This window comes from Drosophila ananassae, chromosome 2L (assembly GCF_017639315.1).
Source record: "Drosophila ananassae strain 14024-0371.13 chromosome 2L, ASM1763931v2, whole genome shotgun sequence".
Taxonomy (NCBI): domain Eukaryota; kingdom Metazoa; phylum Arthropoda; class Insecta; order Diptera; family Drosophilidae; genus Drosophila; species Drosophila ananassae.
In genome coordinates this window covers 27,076,299-27,093,551 of record NC_057927.1, presented here as the reverse complement: position 1 = coordinate 27,093,551, position 17,253 = coordinate 27,076,299, and the positions used below count along the sequence as shown (strand labels likewise).

Sequence of the window (17,253 nt, the reverse complement as noted above, 5' to 3'; positions counted from 1 at the left end):
GCTGCTGGCCGCTGTTCATGCCGCATTGTTGCACGTTTGGCCAGCGAAGCGAGTGGAGCGGCAGAGGCAAGGAACCAAAACCAGAGCCGGAATGGCTAATATAAATGGGTTCCGAGTCAAAGTTGCTGATGGATTCCTGAACAACCGCAAAAGAACACACAAATATGTGTTTACTAATAAAAAAAAACAATCAAATTAAAAAATTCAATACCGAAAGTAAATAAAAGCATTACAAGCTTATCAACTTTTTAAACAAATAATAAAAGCAAATAGCGACATACAAAAAGGTAGGGCTCTTGTGGGGTAGAGTGTTTATTGTTTGATAGATACTTCCTATGGTTTAGAATTTGTATTTCTTGAATCTAGAGAAAGAGCTGAGAGCTTTTTCTCACTGTGCACTGCACGACGACCGCAGCCGCAGCAGAACAACAACGCACCTTCAGTCATTGAACTTTAAGCTATGCGTTCGACGACTGGAGTGGAGAGGCCTCCGCCCCTGGCACCACTCCACTCCACCACTCCACCTCTTCACTTTGGAGGGCCATCGGTGGGCTGGAGCCTCAACAGATCGAAGACGATCGGCTAGCTTCGGATTTGAAGCGCAGCGCTTTTCAATTTTTGATTCCCAACAGCCAGAACCGCCAGAACAGCGGCAGAGCCTCCCATTAATGTGTCTGTCTGGGCTTTGTCTGATTGCCTTCTGTGCCTTCGACAGATATGGTATTTATATGCGAGGCCGTGGGCAGGTAATTCCTGGTGTTTTTTTGGTAACGATTGTGTCGCCGTGGTGCAGCGGATGCGATTGGAGGGCCTTGATTAATAGCCCAGGGCCTCGTTAAAAGCCCCTCTCGGGTTTCAAGTTCACCGGCCGAGTCGTAAACACCTTTTGGTAACGCTGCACCCGCATTTCGACTTTTATTATTATGCTTTTCTTCCCAACCGCCAAGTGGTTCTCTTCAGGCACGACTTTCTAATCTCCGCCTGAATGGAGGAGGCCCGGGGCCCTGGCCACTCGGCTCACAATCTTCTACATATTAAATGGCATTTAAATTTCATTTTCCCGTCCGAGAGGCTGGGCTGGGAAACGTGTTTGCAAATACCAGTCTCGGGAGACTCCAGAGACCCGGCCAGACAGATGCGAATGCCATGCAGAGTGGACGAGCGTGGGCGTTAGAACAAAAGCAAAGCAACGGCAGGGAAAGCGAAAATGCGTTGGGAAATTCCATCCACAAACGATGGAAAACACAGGGCCAGGGCTAGGACCAGTCCATCCGTCAGAGTCCAGAGTCCGCGTGCGATCTGAGTTTATAGATTCGTTCCAGAAACCTGTACAGCATCAGCATCAGCATCGACCAGTCCCCGGTCCAGGTAAACAGCGGCACTAATCAAGCACGAACTGCAGGGAGAACGACGCAGGAGAGGCAGGAGGAGGAGGAGGCCAGGAACCCTGGGAAGACCAGGGACCATTACCTTGCATTACCATCGGAATTTCTCAGCAGCAGCAACTTGTTTCTTGGAATTTTTAGCACAAGAACTTCAGGAGTGCAGGGCTGCTTGCCTCCACTCCTCCTCCTGGTATTTCTCATTATGTCTTGCCCTTTTTCGTTTTGGGCAGCTTTAGGAGGGAACTTTCAGAGGGAACCAGAGCTCCAGAGCTGCAGAGCTCTCCAGAAATTACATAAAGGGAGCTGCCAGTGTTTGCCGCAAACACAAATTGCACAAAGCGGAAAACTGAAAACGGAATGGAAACAGTTTGTCGCCCGTTGCGGGCCTCATAATGCGGCCCTAATATCCGCCTGTCTGACTGTCTCGCCTGGAAGTCTTCCCGTTCTTTGACTGCCTGTCTGAGCTGATTTCCGGACGACTGATTGCGGCAGCGCGTGTTTCATTTTTCACTCTCATTCATCAGGCAAACATCACGCAACGCCGGGCGACAGATGAGACCTGAAGCCCAAACACCAAACACCAAGGACCAAGCCAAGGACCAAGGCCTTTATTACTCAGGCCCAGGTAAACACTTCGTTCCGGCCATCGTAAACCGCAAACTGTGAGCAAATGGTCCTGCCGAATTGTGCTCTACGCTGCAGAGCTGTTCTGTTCTGTGCTGTGCTGCAATGCTGCCATGCTGCCATGTTGCATGCAACCCGTTGTTTTACCCTTAAAGCGGTCTGCATTCATAATTTACCCCTTTCGGGGTGGACCGGGGTGAGTACGACTCACCTGGATGGCTGGAAGAAGCGTCAGTGCGAAAATTGCTTTGTTTGTGGCACAAAAACAAGTTCTCTTTAGGATGGCAGGGGAAGTAAATAAAGGGGAAGTAAAGGGGCCTCTGGCCGGGAAAAGGGACTCAGGGGCAGGGACTGATGCGTTGATCAGATCCACCTCATGTCATATGCAAATTAATCAAGACCCGGGTGTGTTTCATAACAGAACTATAATTGCGAGGGAAAATAAATCAATTGGAAGGAGGCAGCTGCCTGACCTTCGACTCTTCAACCAGATTCTACCGATACCAGGCTCTACTCTGATATAATAAATTGTGTTTTCTCAGAGATATCTTATCGGGGCACTTGTTTGCACACACCTCTGATAGGGCCACCTCCAAGGTGTTACACTGAAGTTTCATAATGTCTGGTACTAGCCATGGGTCTAAAAATATTGTCCATTGGCTCGGCGTATTGATTTCAAGTGAAGGCGAGAGCTGTTTGAATCTGGGTCTATCTATAGATCTGTTGCCTATAGAGGCCCTGAAACACTCGAAATCCCTTTATTAATCACTTTTAAACAGCCTAGCGGATACAATGCGATCGTTTAGGGGTGACTCATTTGTGTTGTCACCTTTAAGCAGGAAATCCTGCCAGATAGGCCTGCATCCCCTAGATGCATTCCCGCGCTCCGCAGAACAATCGCGTGATCTAATTCGTTGGTTTTTATGTTTTATTCATGGAGCGCTTGCCACCTCCGTGGCATTTAGTGCGCTAAACGATGGCGGCAGAAGCAGAAACTCTTGCAACAGCGGCAGCCTCAACAATGGAGGAGAGTCCGGAGTCGCAATTCATTAGATAGAAAACACGTTGCTCTGATTGCCGTTCATGTAACATCTGAAACTACTTCTGGAGGGGGCTTCAGAGCTTTGCCAGCAGCTTCGCCTTTTCGGTCTCTGTGTCGGTTCTGTCTGTTTTTTGTTGAAAAACTTTTACACGACTTGGTCTGATCGGGGGAATGCGTAGAAATTGAGATGGAAAAAGGGCAGGCCGGCGCACAGAGACACAGATACTGGCAGGCAGCTTGACTGACATCGCTTCCGATGTTTATCTTTTCGTGTTAACAACTGTGGCAAGATGAGCCGGAATACGACATGAGGGCCGGGCCGTTCAAATCCTTTACAAGGCAAGGGGTCAAGAGCTGCTGATGCTTCTTAACTTGGCTTAGACTGAATTCCAAGGCCGGCATTCTATTGGGGCTTTAATAAGGGAACAGGCATTCTTTTTCGAAAGATACCTTGCTGCTGCTTTCACTTGATTTGCATTTCGACAATCAGAAACGGAAAATAAAGAGCCCAAAACGGTAAAAATCATTTTCCATAAGCGAGGAAAACCTGAAATGCGACTGAGAATCGGGGATTTCGAGTGGAATGGGTGGTGGGATGGAGGATGGGGGCCTTGCGCAAGACACAGCCGGAGACTGAGCCTCTTATGCAGCCGCCTCTCGTAATGGCCAATTAAGCCGCGTCATGCAGTCAACCGACCAGTCAGTCAGTCAGTCACTCACTCAGTTAGTTAGTCAGTCAGTCGGCCCATGGAGGCTGCAGTGGATCGGCTCAGGCAAAGTGCGTGGGACCCCACCATTTCCAGCTCGTATGCCAAGTCATGCCCCTACCCCTGCCCCATTTGAAGCCGGAATTGGAGTTGAGTTCCAGAGAGTGGGAGGCCACGCACCGCGATTTGTTGCAAGCTACTCCCAAAAAAGAAAACAACGGAAAGCCAAACTGTTGCCGGGGAAAGGCAGGTGGAGCGAAGCCAAGGTGTGGGTGGCGCTTTCCACTTTTTGTTTTGGGAGTCGAGGCAGGCTCTGCTCTGCTCGGCTCGATCCGGCCCCGGCCCGGCCTGGCATTAATTAGGCACATGTGCGAGTGTGTGCCTCCGGGCTGTCATTTACGCCGAACGCACTCTGGAAACAGTAATTAGATTGTCTATGCCCCGAAAATCCAGAGCTGCGGCAGCTGGAGGCTCGCTTAGGGGTTGCAATCCGTAGTCTATCTGCTTTAATGCGCTTAAGCAGAGCGCCAGATAGAACTACACTTTCAAGTGGCAGATACAGATACTTATGCTCCGCACGTGGTACGGCCGACAGATGTGAACTCCGAACAGATCTGAGAGAGTCGATAGGCATATGTTGCGGTTTCGAGCCACATTCCGGTCCGATTCCATTCAAGGTTCCACAAACTTTGGAACCAAGAACCAAGCCCAATCTCCATCCCGAGCGATTAAAGCCAAAGCTGGCAGATTGAAATCTAGTACGAGCGACACTGAATCCGACTCCGACTCCGACGGCCACCAAAGATGCCGACGTTTAGATACTGGGAGGCCATTGTATCGCACAGATACAGATACAGATACAGCTACAGATACAGAGAAACCACAGCCGGGCAAAAAGAGCACAAAAAATAAATCTCGCAAGCTGGAAATCGTGTTTGGGATGCTGGGGCAGACTTAATTTTTTGTGGGGTCTGCGGTGTAGGACCTGAAGTTCAGCACGAAATGCAATTACAATGCCCTGACATTAGGGCCAAATCGAAATCTCAGAGCTCAGCTCGGAGTTCGATGCGGGAGATACCCCTTAGCCCAGTCTGAAGTCTGAAGAATGGCAATGGAGGGGGAATGATTACAAAGTTGGCCGACTGACTGGCAGGCGGAAGAGCCGTAAATTATGTTATAACCAACAGCGGATATGGCGACGAGCGACGGATGGAGATGCAAGTCTTCAAGGGGAATGCGATTACTTATCTGGCAGATACTCTGAGTACAGGAACAGTTAACAGACAGGCCGTCCAATTGGGTCAAATTCCTGATGATGGCTATTGTGAGATTTAGTTCCAGGAGTCTGCAGGAACCGCCGTGAAACAGCTGTGTGGTTATGCTTCTTCTGGGGTGACACAGGGGCGCAAACAGCCCATAATTGCTCAACAATGCCTCGCAACACAATAATCAATTGCAACTCCTGATTCCGCACTCCATCCACCAACCCTCCTAGTCGAGTAGTCGACCAGTCGAGCAGTCGAGTGCAGTTGCCCTAATTTTGTTGTTTAGCATTGAACATTGTTTAGAGCTGGCACATCCGGCGGCGCTTGGCGCTTGGATTTTTAACAAAAAAAAGGCAGAACTGTCACAACCGGAAATGCAACCTGGCGCGTTTCAATTCGACTCCCAATCGAAGTGCGCACAATGCCGGTCTAATGAGCAGTTTAGCCCCCGATTTATGGGCTGCAACACATAAAAAAGCGAGGCGAGAGCCGATGAGGGGTCAGTAAACAGCGGAGGCAGCAGAATAAGTGCGTGCACTGCATTAATGAAGGCATAAAGAGCTCCTCCTCCGTCTCTGCCTCCTTCTCTGTTTGCTGCTTAAGCAGTCCAAAGGCAACAAATTGTGGCAATAAACGAACGCCAGAGATCAGCGAAAGTTCACGGCTTCAATTTTAATGAGCCCGCTGACCCATTTCTTGGCGCGGCAGGGAGGGGCGGCCTAGCAGTTTGCATTGTTTCGCCATTTCGAGTGCCAGTGCCAGTGCCAGTGCCCGTGCCCGGCTGGGGGAGTACGTTCGGGAGTTCAATAAACCCACCGCACCAGAAGTGCTCCGGAGAAATCTCCGCAGATGGCCCAGCTGTTGTTGCGCTTCAGCGGCAGCCTGCACTGCGAGAAATCACTTATAAAAGACTATTTCGGAAAGTAACAGCTGATAGTAGGGCGGAGGATTTCGCGGAGTGTACACATCCATCGCACACTCCCATTTGATCTGTGGGCTGCTGCCTCCGTCTCCGCCTCCGTTCCGCCTGCTTGTTTGTCGCCTTTTTTATGTGCGATACTAAATGCATCTCACATCCACAATAAATAAATTCCCGGAGCCCAAAACATGTCAAGTCCAGAAGAACACACACTCCTACAGGCACTCCAACCGCCCCACCCACTGGCTCCACCCAAAAAAAATCCAAGCCATAAGTCCTCCCCCGGCGGCGTTTGAAAGTGTAAATGAATTTGTTCTTAATTATTGTGAGACTGCTCCCGAACATTGGCAATTCGGTGGATATGGCCGGAAAAGACCGAGAAGACGTCCGAGAACCGTTGGCATTGATTTACGGGCCACCGAAATGGGAAGCCAAAAGGGTGAGGCAGCCCGGAGAGCTCCGAGAGGCATGAATTGCTTTTTATGTGGCGGCAAAAATTTGTTGAGGCCTCGGAGTGAGAAATAGAGGAGGAACATGGTGGAAATTTGTTCGGCGAGTTATCCAACGGCCTGGGAAAATGTTTTCTTTGATGCTCGCGTCGAGACACAATGCCGAATGATGGATTTCTTGAATTTCAACATGGAATAGCGACGTGTGAACTATAACTAGCAGAGAAACTTGAGACTATTTTGGAGGCCAAAGAAATGCCTAATGCCTAATGCCTAATGCCAGATTGAAAGAATCCAATTATTACTCAACTAAACATAATTGGCATCAATTGACCCACTTGGCCCGAGACTCTAATACCTTGGACTAGCGATCCGTTGTATCCCGCGGATACTTAATGGTTTCTTGGGCAAGCCTCCCCAGATTAGCCCGAAATTTCTCAATTTTCATTAATTATCGCATCAACTCGATTTACATTTTCTTTCCGCTCGGGGGTCTTCGAACCAGAATTTATGGTCCACTCGGCTAATGTTTGTTTTATTGCTAATAGATTGTGCGTTTTATCTGCAGCATTCGGTTTTCTTATTGATTTTCCCCCGAAACTGCGCTCCCCTGATTTATGCGCCTGGAAATTGATTTAGAATTGGAGATGCCATTGAGAGAAAGCCATTAAATGGGACATTAGGGTCGGTTTCGAGTGTCCTTATCACGCTGGTCCAGCCACTCCACTCCACACAAATACTTCCAATATATAGTGTCTCGAACATGGAAATGTATCCTGTTCGGTGTCGAGTCGTAAATTCGAGGGCAGTCCACTGATATGACAAGTGACTGGAAATGGTTTATGGACATGTGTTGCCTAATTTATGTTTCAATAACTCGCACTCGCCCACTCCAGAACGCCACTCTGTCCCTGGGGACATAAAAATGTCATAATATCCAATGAAAACGCAGTCCAACAAATAATTAATTGAAGCGAATGGGGGGTTCGAGGCACTGCAACTGTTTCTCTTTTTATGGCAAAGGAAAACGGAAATTAGGGAAAGTAATCAACCACCTCCCATATTGGAAAGCTCATGCTGGTAGCCATGTTTGGGCCAATAAATCAAAATTAATTTCTTCATTGACTTCAGACTGCTGTTCTCCCTTCCACTCTAAACTTGTTGACAGAAAAGCTTTGTTCTATTTGCCTTGGAAATCGGCAATCCCTGTCCGAGGTAGCCTTCGTGGTGGAGCAGACGAGGTGGTGTGTGGTCTAATCGCCACTTGATTCGGTCACCGGTGCAGGTGATAATAGACGCCGAGCAAATCGTTGACAATAACAGGTTTCAGCTGGGAACCGGGTCTCTGAGCCACGCTTTACGACCAGCACAGCACAGTAAACTGTGCCTAATGCAGCCATCAACCCGCTCTTATCTGCCGGCTGTGTGTTTTAAAAGCCATTACAACTTTTTCGGCTTAATTTCGATTTTTGTTTTCAATATTTTTATGGGCGAGGCGCTTCGATGGAAGTGGCCGGTTTATCAGCTTATTGTTTGTTTGTTTCCTGTCCGAAACGACGACGACGATGACGAAGACGAGGATGGGAGTGGAAAACTGTCACAGCGCTGACAGCCGGCGCTGACGGCGCTGAGAAGAAGAAACAGAAATAAAATCGAAAATGGATGTCCCAGAGCCAAAGATTATGCAGCCAGAGATACAGAGATACAGATACGCGGCGGCGAGTTGGGGCACAAATATTTGCGCTTGGCGCAGTCGAAATGTTTACAATTTATTTACAATTTCATTATTAACGCGACTATGCGGCCCTCCATCGGATGCGCGTTGTTTGCCGAAGACATTAACGACACCATCGTCGCATAATGAGGCAATAATTATGTTTGAGATAGCGTTCCGCCTCGGAGACAAAGGTTTGTCTTCTGCTTCCCTTGGAGAGCTTGCCGCAGATAGGCGACCACATCGCTTGGGCTGGAGCTTGCCGCAAGTCTGAGTTCGTCTCAAGGACCCGACACTCGTGTGGCAGTCAGACGTGGCAGGGAAGGCTGAAGGAGATTAGCGCTAAGGATTCCACTGAAAGAATAAACTTAGAGGTCTAGGATTATCTGGGAGTAGGATGACTAATCTAATCACCAGAGTCTATACCCTTTTCTCTCTCTGTGCAGAACCATCTCGGCTGTCAACGCACCTTAACTGCAGATCTTTAGCACTTGATAGAGGCGTCTGGGGAGACTCGGCACTCGTCGCTTCCTGCCGTCGCTCCTCTGAGGTGGCTAGGATCTCCAGCCACTTCCCCCAAGCTGTCTGCCTGCCGTTTATCTCCGACATTGTCGTCTGCATTTAATGGCAAGCGATAAACATTTGCGCCATGGCCCATCCCAGCCTCTGACCTCCCAATAGTTTCCCCATGCAAATGGAAATCAAAGCCGCACTTCACATTCTCGGACACATTTTTGTGCTTCTCCTGGGAAAGTTGACACAGTTTGAACCCCACTGACTCTGCGACAAATAACATGGCTTGCTCTCTTCGGGGCTAAAACCGTGAGCAGTGCCTTGCCTTTCACTTGGCTGGAAGCTGGAAGCTGGGAGATGGGATCTGGGATCTGGGAGCCTGTCCCCCAGGCCCGAAACAGCCAACACCTTGCCAGTTGGCCAGATTCGGCTAATCGTCGCCCGACCATCTGCGGAGGAGTCCTCCATGGCGAGGGCGGGGGCGGGATGTGGAAAAACAACTTTCGGAAAGAGATTCTGGCCGAGAAGTGGGCTATCAGATAGTCCGAACTACATACTGGATATGAAAATAATTAAGTTCTGTTCTCGCGGCTTGGAGGAGGACTCTTTAATGATTTTCCTCCAGCTAGTGTGTTGTCTCCCGCCCCCCAAGGCCCAGTGGCGGGAAACTTTCTAATAAACAAATTGTTGTCGATGTCGATGTCGATGTCGCGCTTTGGTTTCATTCGACAGCCCGCTCCTCGGACTTTAATTAACCGCAACAGCTGCCGGCGAAGAGGAGCCCGCAAAAATAAAGTGGCACATTGCCGCATTCAGGGGCGTGGGAGGCGGGGGAGTAGGATCTGGGGTAACCGGAGCCGATGCGGTTTCTCTGTTAGACGCTCGACTAACTTTATAGCGCTTGCCGATTGTCACCTGATCGGATCATATCTCCCGGAGGCCGCAAAAAGTTCGCAAGTTCATAGCGCGAGCAGGCTTGCCACTTTCTAAAACGGAAGAGGATCTGTATCGGGAATCGGTTTCTTTGACAATTACCAATTAGCATTGCAGTGCCCCCAACCCCCCAGGGATGAGGGCAAATATTTATTCCAGCCCCTCAAGGGCTGACATTGACGCCAGAGACACTAAGGATATGCATGTCCCTCCTCCGGGCAGGAGTGTACAGAAAGTGTGTAATTCAATCGCCTGCAAGGCTTCGTCTTGGAGCGTCTTCAAGGGTCGCAGGAAACCATAAAACTCCATATGAGAAATGAATGATGATGTGAGGAAAGGAATGCCTTGGATTTCATTCACAGGAACGCATATATGCTCACGTTCCCAGGTCCCAGGCAGAAAGGACCTTAGGGGTAGCTCGGCATCCCGTGTGTTGTTTGCCGAAGGATTCCGTTCCTGTCGTGTACCTGCCTGGGAAATATTTGCCGGTTTTTGTTTCCACAGGATTTTGTCCATTCCTCCCCGTTCCTCTACTCCCTTTTTTTTTGCTTTCTTGCTGTTGTTTATTCTGCTCTTAACGGAGGACCTCCTGCTCCTGCTCTTTTGCGTCTTCCTGCACCTTCGACAGAGGCGGTTCATCGAGCCAAGTGTTGCCAAAATGTTATGCCGCACTTCCTGTTGTCTGCCCGTGGAAAGTTTCTTGTTTTTTAACTTTTTAGCACGTGTCGGGGAATGAAAAAATGCAGAACTTTTCGAATAAACTGAAACTGCGGACAGAAGCCGGCATCCAATGCCCTTGCAGCCCACCCCTCGCAAGTCACGGGCTAAGTGTCCCTGTAGGCCCTCGCGGCCCATTGTTGGCCGGCCCAGTGGAAAAAATGTTAATGCAAAATGCATTACGCCTTGAATGCTTGAACCCTGGCTGCCAGACGCCCCGGAGTCGGCCCTCGGGAGTTGGATGGCAGCCACTTCTGGCCAAGTGCTGGTGCATAATAGAAGCCAGGCCCAGGCCCAGGCCCAGGCACAGGACATTGGAGGCTCGTGTCACACCGACTAAGCATTTAATTAGTTTTTTTTTCAGGACTAGAAACAGAAGTAGATATAGAGCTTCCTCGCATAAATTCAGATGCAAATGCAAGTGCCAGTTGTGCATCAATCGCCCAAGTTGGTAACTTTATACATCCCTTCAGGAGTGTCTGGCCAATTAGCGACCCTGGAGGGGCACTAGTTAGTTGCCAGAAAGTCAAAGGCAAGCCTATAGGGAAGAGCAGCCCCAACTGCGGATGATAAACTTTATATAGAAGCCATTAAAGCACTAAACTAGAGCATAAACGCCTGGGAAAGTGTTAATAACATAAACTACAGAGCACTCGGGCTAAGTAATCACTTCAGGGAAGGGAGCACTAAAATAAGAGTGAGGTAAGATGGAGGTGGGCTGCACAGGGAAAAATTAAACAGTCTCTTCTTGGTAGGCTGTCTGGCCCGAAATTATTTAAAGCCATGCTCTCAAGCCCCAGCAGAGTCTCGAGCCGCAGTTCAAGGTTGGCAGCCCATGTGTAAGTCCGCCTTTCGCTCCGCAATGATTTCCAATGAATAGCAAATAGGAACCGTCCGTCCGGGGCAGGCATACCAAACTCTGATCGATGCCACAACGGGGGGCACTTGGTACAAGGAGGAGGTGGAGGTGGAGGAGGCCCTTGACTCAAGATTCAAGACTCAAGACTCTTCCACGAAATGGCGAAACCCGTTTTGGGTCTCAGCCTCTGCTGGACCGGGCAGAGCCGGAGTGTCGTTCAATTGTATTCAATGCTAACTCAATTTCTCGGCTGTGTCTCTGGCCCCGGGCTGGCTCTAACCGTTGCCACTTACATCTGGCAATTGGCAGGGCAATTGAGGCACACACACACACTCCCAGATCTTGAGGGGGAGGGCCATTTGTTTTCCTGCCCCGATTTGTAGATCTCGCAATCGGACAGAAAGTCAGGGAAACGAAAAGAGCAAACGACTTACTTAGCTGGGAATGGGAATGGGAATGGGATAGGGATAGGTCCAGGACTAAAGCCTAAACCGGATGCGGCGCATCTTTCGGCTTTCACTTCCTCCCTTTCAGTTTTTTGTTTCAAGTTCAAGTCAAACATTGGCCGTAATCTCCTATAGCCGCCAGCGTCAGCTGCGCCACTTTTTATTTGAATAAAAACCACAAAAGGCAATGGAGGGGAGCGGAAAATCTCTGAAAATAAAAGGTGCCAGCGCTAAATGAGCTGTTAAAAATAAGGGAACTCTGCCGTGGAAAGCCGTGGAAGCCGGAAAATGTCGCAGCGTGGGAGTGAGAGTGGGGAGAGTGGAGGATCCGTATCCTCGGTCTAATATCTAAAGTGGTTGAGCGAAGAGTTCCCCGGCATCTGGACGGGAAGGGAGAATTTTGGGCATTGGGTTTAATTTTAGACACAAAACCCAATAAAATTTTGGCTGCCATGGCGGCTGGCTGGGTGCCTTTATTTTTAACTTCCGCAGGCAGCCCAACCGACGACTGAGGATGTGGCTCTCCGGAGTTCCCTTAATGATATCAGTCGCGCTGATCGCTGGTTCCTCCCCGGGCATATAACCCCTAGGAATTTTAAGTAAACTTATCCCGCGGGTACTCGCTGAAAAACGCATGTCACTTAAATTTATTGGCCGCAGCAGCAACAACAGCGGGGCAACAACAACCATCAGCAGACAGCAGTTGCCACAGGCGGCAGTTGGTGAGATGCATTTTTCATTCAATTGCCAGTCGGGGCCAGAGTCGGGGAAGGGGCTGACTGCATTTTATGTTCGCCCGGGGGCTGGGAAATCGATTGATAGACACGGCTCATGATTGAAATTGAACGGCAAAAGGGAAAACACAGCAGCAACATCGGTAGCGGGACGGGGCAGGAGCTGCGGGGGCGGCACTCAAATGTTTAGCAGCAAATTTTACGTTTTCATTTAATTGCCTAACACGGCCGTAAAGTCACAAAGTCAGCAGGCCTCCCCCGCCCCAGGGCCATCTATACTTTATCATTATACCCCGGGGGCGGAAGCAATAGTCTTACTTAATAAAGCCGCAAGCCGGGCTCTCGGCGGCTTATTATTAATTGGCCCAAAAAAACAAAAACAAGAGTGCGCTAATTGCTATCTCGACAAGTGCTCGGGGTCAATTAATTCAAATAAAAGCCAAGCTGTCAGTCGATGGCATCTTCGGGCCTAAATCAACATAATTATTACTGAGTGGAGGGGGTGGCAGATGAATCATGTTTGTATTAAATTAGGAGACTAAGAAATAGTCTTTAAGACTAAATCTTTAAGAGATAATATGAATAAGTTCTATTCTTGGTTCTTGGAACTATTCAGCACTCCTGGAAATCCCTGTTAGAGATACTCATCCCACTAATCCATTTCTAAATCAGGGTTAAGGTGCCTGCGATTCCCTCCCTTTTAATCCTCTTTAGAGCCGAATGAGTCGTGCGCTATCTCCCATCGCAGGACCTAATGGGAAAAGAGTTCGCCCCGGCACATAATTCAGCCCAGCTCACTCACTTTCCCCCCATATTTAACCCAAAGCGAACCGCATTTCGACCTTTTATGGCCCGCGAGGGCTTGGCGAATCAGAACCACGTGACTTGCCCATTTTTATTGGCGAAATGCGTTTCTCGCGTGGGTGTGTCACTCGGCCGATGGCAGTGAACTGCAGAAAAGGTCGGGGAGCATAAATCAGATTTAATAGTGCAGCTGGGAAAGTTGTCTTCACCAAAAAAGCAGAAACATTATGAGGAAGGAGGAAGCGAGTGCCTGGGATACGCATATGGGACTTAGCTGGCCCGCTTAATGAGATTTCCAGTCGGAAGAGCAAAAAGCGAAACCAATTTTATTTGCCATTTCTGCTGTCAACATTATGCTTTTGCCTTTTCAGTTTTGCGTTTTGGGCTGGCTCTGTTTTGGCAACAATTTTTACTGTCGCATTACGTGCAACATTTGCCCGTTGATTGCTTTTGGGTAGCGGCTGCTACTGCCCCTGCCCCATGCCCCATTCCCCATTCCTCCTCTTGCTTTTTTGCCGCCAATGCCACCCCAGGGCATTGCATAAATTTGTCTAGCTTTTGTTTTGCTGGCTGGCTTTACAATTTATGCTCTTGTGGCGCCCCAAAATGCGGCGGTGGCCCATTGTTGGCCGGGCTTGGCGAAAATTTGCTAAAGCAGCAACCCCCGATTCCGCCCGGCGAAAACTTTTTGGCCATAAAGCACATGTGACTCCCCAGCACACACATTTTTGTGTGTTAGTTGTAGTCCTCATTGCGTATTACATGCTGCCAAAATATGTATTTGGCTATTTTGTTTATTCTGCACTTTTTAGTTGGCATTTTCTGCTTAAAGCTCCCCCTGTCGCCGAGGAAATCGCTGCTCATAAATCATCCGAGCAGCTGAGCGCTGAACACGGTCGGTGATAAGCGCTGGGATCTCCGGACAGAGCTTCGTATTTGTAAAAACTGAATACTTTTTAGGGCGTTTGAAAAATTAAACCCAAAGGTTATCAGGCCGAGGCTCAAGCCTCAAACAAATGGGCGCTGGGAAGGAGCTCTGAGAGCGATGAGATCACTCTGTGATTGATGAACTTTATCTTAAATTTTCTGGGCTAGTAACCTGTTTAACTCTCCATCAGTTTTTATGATTCCTTGAGCACTCCCCGCTCTGCGCTTTAATTAATTTATCACTTGGCTGTCGCTTTTATCGCCGCACTTGTCGCAGGACCTTCGCTTTCCGCTTCCCCCAAATGTGACCCGTAATTGCGTTAAATGCCATTACGATACTTACGCGCCGCATGCTCCGGCGAGGGCCACAATGCCACATGGACATCGTCCGAGTGTCGTCTGGCCGCCAGCCAGATTGCCACGGCCAAGGGCGGACTGCTCGGCCTTTAATTCAGCTCCGCGGACAAACTGCACTTGTTTTCCGCCTTAAATAATTAAATTAAAGTGGGCAGCCCACTGATTCGAGGAGAGCTTCACTCCGTCTGAGTCTGAGTCTGAGGAACTGCACTCGATGCAATTATGTTTTCGGCCAGCGAAGAGCTGAGCAAACAGAAAACAAAAAGACGCTGAATCGGGGCAGAAACAAAGAACCAGAAAGCAGAAGGGGCCAACGACCTCTAACCTGGTGCAATCAGCGTAATTAAGGCAGCCAGCGGATGGCTTATAAATCATTTATTGCCAAGACATTATCGTGGCTCACCTCACCGTGGGGCCACCTCCCCCTTTCTGCCCGAGACTCGTTTGGCGCAAATTATGCTTCGGAACGCGTTACTCTATGACAGATTGTATCTGCTAGATACCACAGCTCTGACGCTGCCGACGTGCCAGCGAGCAGCTTTTATGCTGCACGTACTCTTACTGCTGCCGCCGCTCACCCTTGCCGCGCTCGGTGTCAGTTTATGGCCAGGGTAAGTTCTGAAAAGAGCCAGCTTCGGAGTCGTTCAGCCCCAGCTGGGTTGGCCAACATCTTGTGCAAATCTCATTTATTTGCGGCTTTTCCACATCGGCTTCGAGTATCTGGCGAATGCCTCAGCATCGACATCCACATCGGCATCAGAATCAGCCGCATAACATCGCATTACATACGTGTCAATGTGCGCCGCTCCGGCCCGGCCCGGACCGATCTGGTCTGGTCTGGTCTGGTGCCTTGGCAAATGCACTTTTGATATATTGGCTCAGGGCTTATTGGTTTTCCATCTGCCGCACATCATCGCCCGCAAGGGGGGCGGGACGGGCTTTGATTTGCGGCCTCCTATAAATTTCATCGCTCCTGACATGACAATCGAGAGATGTCAACAGAAGGCGGGCGCCGAGCCGCAAACTGCCTGGTAATACAATATTTGCACATGCCCCTATCGCTGGGGGCTGGCGGGGTGGCCGATCACCTCGAAGGCTGTCACAAAAATAAATATTTCCAAATTCCGGAGAGCACAAAGTTGTATTTGCATAACAAGTTGGTCTATCGGGGGCTCACCTTTATGGCGGAAGTACTTGTCATGGGTTTCGAAGGGATTATAGGTGTCTGATTACTTTATGACTCTTAAAATGGCAATTAAATATGATTGAGGTAGAACTCATAAGAGTTTTTAATGAGAATTAGTATTGAGGAAAAAATAGAGAATCCTCTATTCGTCCGACTCCACTCCGATCACATATCAGAGCCCACTGGCTGACAGTTGTAGTGGGATAGCGGCTAAATCGCCATAAAAGTGGATTACAGCCATATATAGCCGGCCCAGGCCTTGTATTAGCCATGGCTGTGGTTACATGACCAGAAAGTGATCTCCTTCCCGGCTGCGGCTCGTCCTGGCCGGCCGCGTGGGGGAAAATAGTTTAAGGCAATCTCCCGAGACGGGACTTGTGGCCATGGCATGGCTGCATCCCGGGACCGATTGCAATCTGCTGCTCTGTGCTGTGCTGTGTACACAGTACGTATGTGCGAAGAGACATTCTTGTACATGAGTCATAAATTATGTGCAGCGGCAGCAGCACCGGCAGGGCCATGGCCGTTGCCCAGACGTGACGACGCCTCTGCCCTGGGGCCCCTTCTCCTTTTTCGCAACAATATTTTGAGGGAAAACAATTTTTGCCAAGTTAATTTGCCATTTCCGGCGACGGCTGCCTGTCAGCTTCCGTTTGGCCGAAAAAGCAGGCGCTCTCCTCCGCTGCACCTGAGCATGCTTAATTGAATTTCGCATTTCAACGAAATTAACAGGCAACTGTGGAGCTGCGAGATTGTTTATTTTCGCATTTTATTTCTCAGATTTTATTTCTGCCAGTTGACTGCCAGAGTGCCAGAGTGCCGGAGTGCTGGAGTGCTGGAGTGCCGGAGTGCCAGACAACGGGGGTCACTTGGTGCGTGCCAATGTCTGTGCTCTTGAAATGGCTAATAGGATCCGAGATCGGAGAGGAGCAGGACCAATCCGTGGCATTCAGACTCATGCGTCTTCCAGTGGCGCACTAAACGTCAAAATGTGGCCCGGCTGCCATAAAATTGCCTGAATTTAGCGCTAGGTTGCCGTCGTTTCTCTAGCCCATCTCCATCTCCATCTCCACTGCCATTTCCATTCCAAATGCCTCCTGGCATCGGTCCAGGTCCAGGTCCAGTCGCCCTGTCTCCCTGTCATCCTGACCATCTCCCAGATGCAGTTCCTCCTCCTCCCATCTCGTTCGCCTTGTTCCTCTTCTATGTCAAGTGTCTTTGCTCTGGGCTTGTTAATCTACGAGTGGATGGCTCGGCTTCTGTTGGCTGGCTTCCTGGTAGAGACTCCTCCTCGGGCCTTGTTTTCATTGCCGACCAAGTCCACATGGCGGCGGCCTATTAAATGCAAAATGTGCAGACAGCCAGAAAGACAAACGGTCGCCGGTTCGCTCCCTCCGTCCTGTTTTTGTCATGAAAATTAAATATGCAGCGAGGAGTTGCCCCCACCCAGTCCCAGTTCCAGTCCCATTCCCAATCCCTGGGCATGTGGCTGGGTTATTAAAGTTAATTACAATTTTTCATGGCATTCATTTTGCTGCAACTTGCTGCGATAATTCAGTTTTCTTTTTTCGTAGTATTCCCAGTGTCCTTGGTTTTGTGGCGATTTTTCCACTCTATTAATTTCCGCGTTGATTTATTTCCCCCCCTTTTGTTTACGGAGGAGGGCAGCATC

At 49.4% G+C, this 17,253-nt stretch overlaps 1 protein-coding gene across 2 annotated transcripts in view; it reads left to right on the top strand.

Moving 5' to 3' along the window:
• The window catches only part of LOC6505871 (serine-rich adhesin for platelets), a 35,720-nt gene that overhangs the window by 4,217 nt on the left and 14,250 nt on the right, over positions 1-17,253 (top strand). The gene's annotated exons all lie outside the window — the stretch shown is intronic.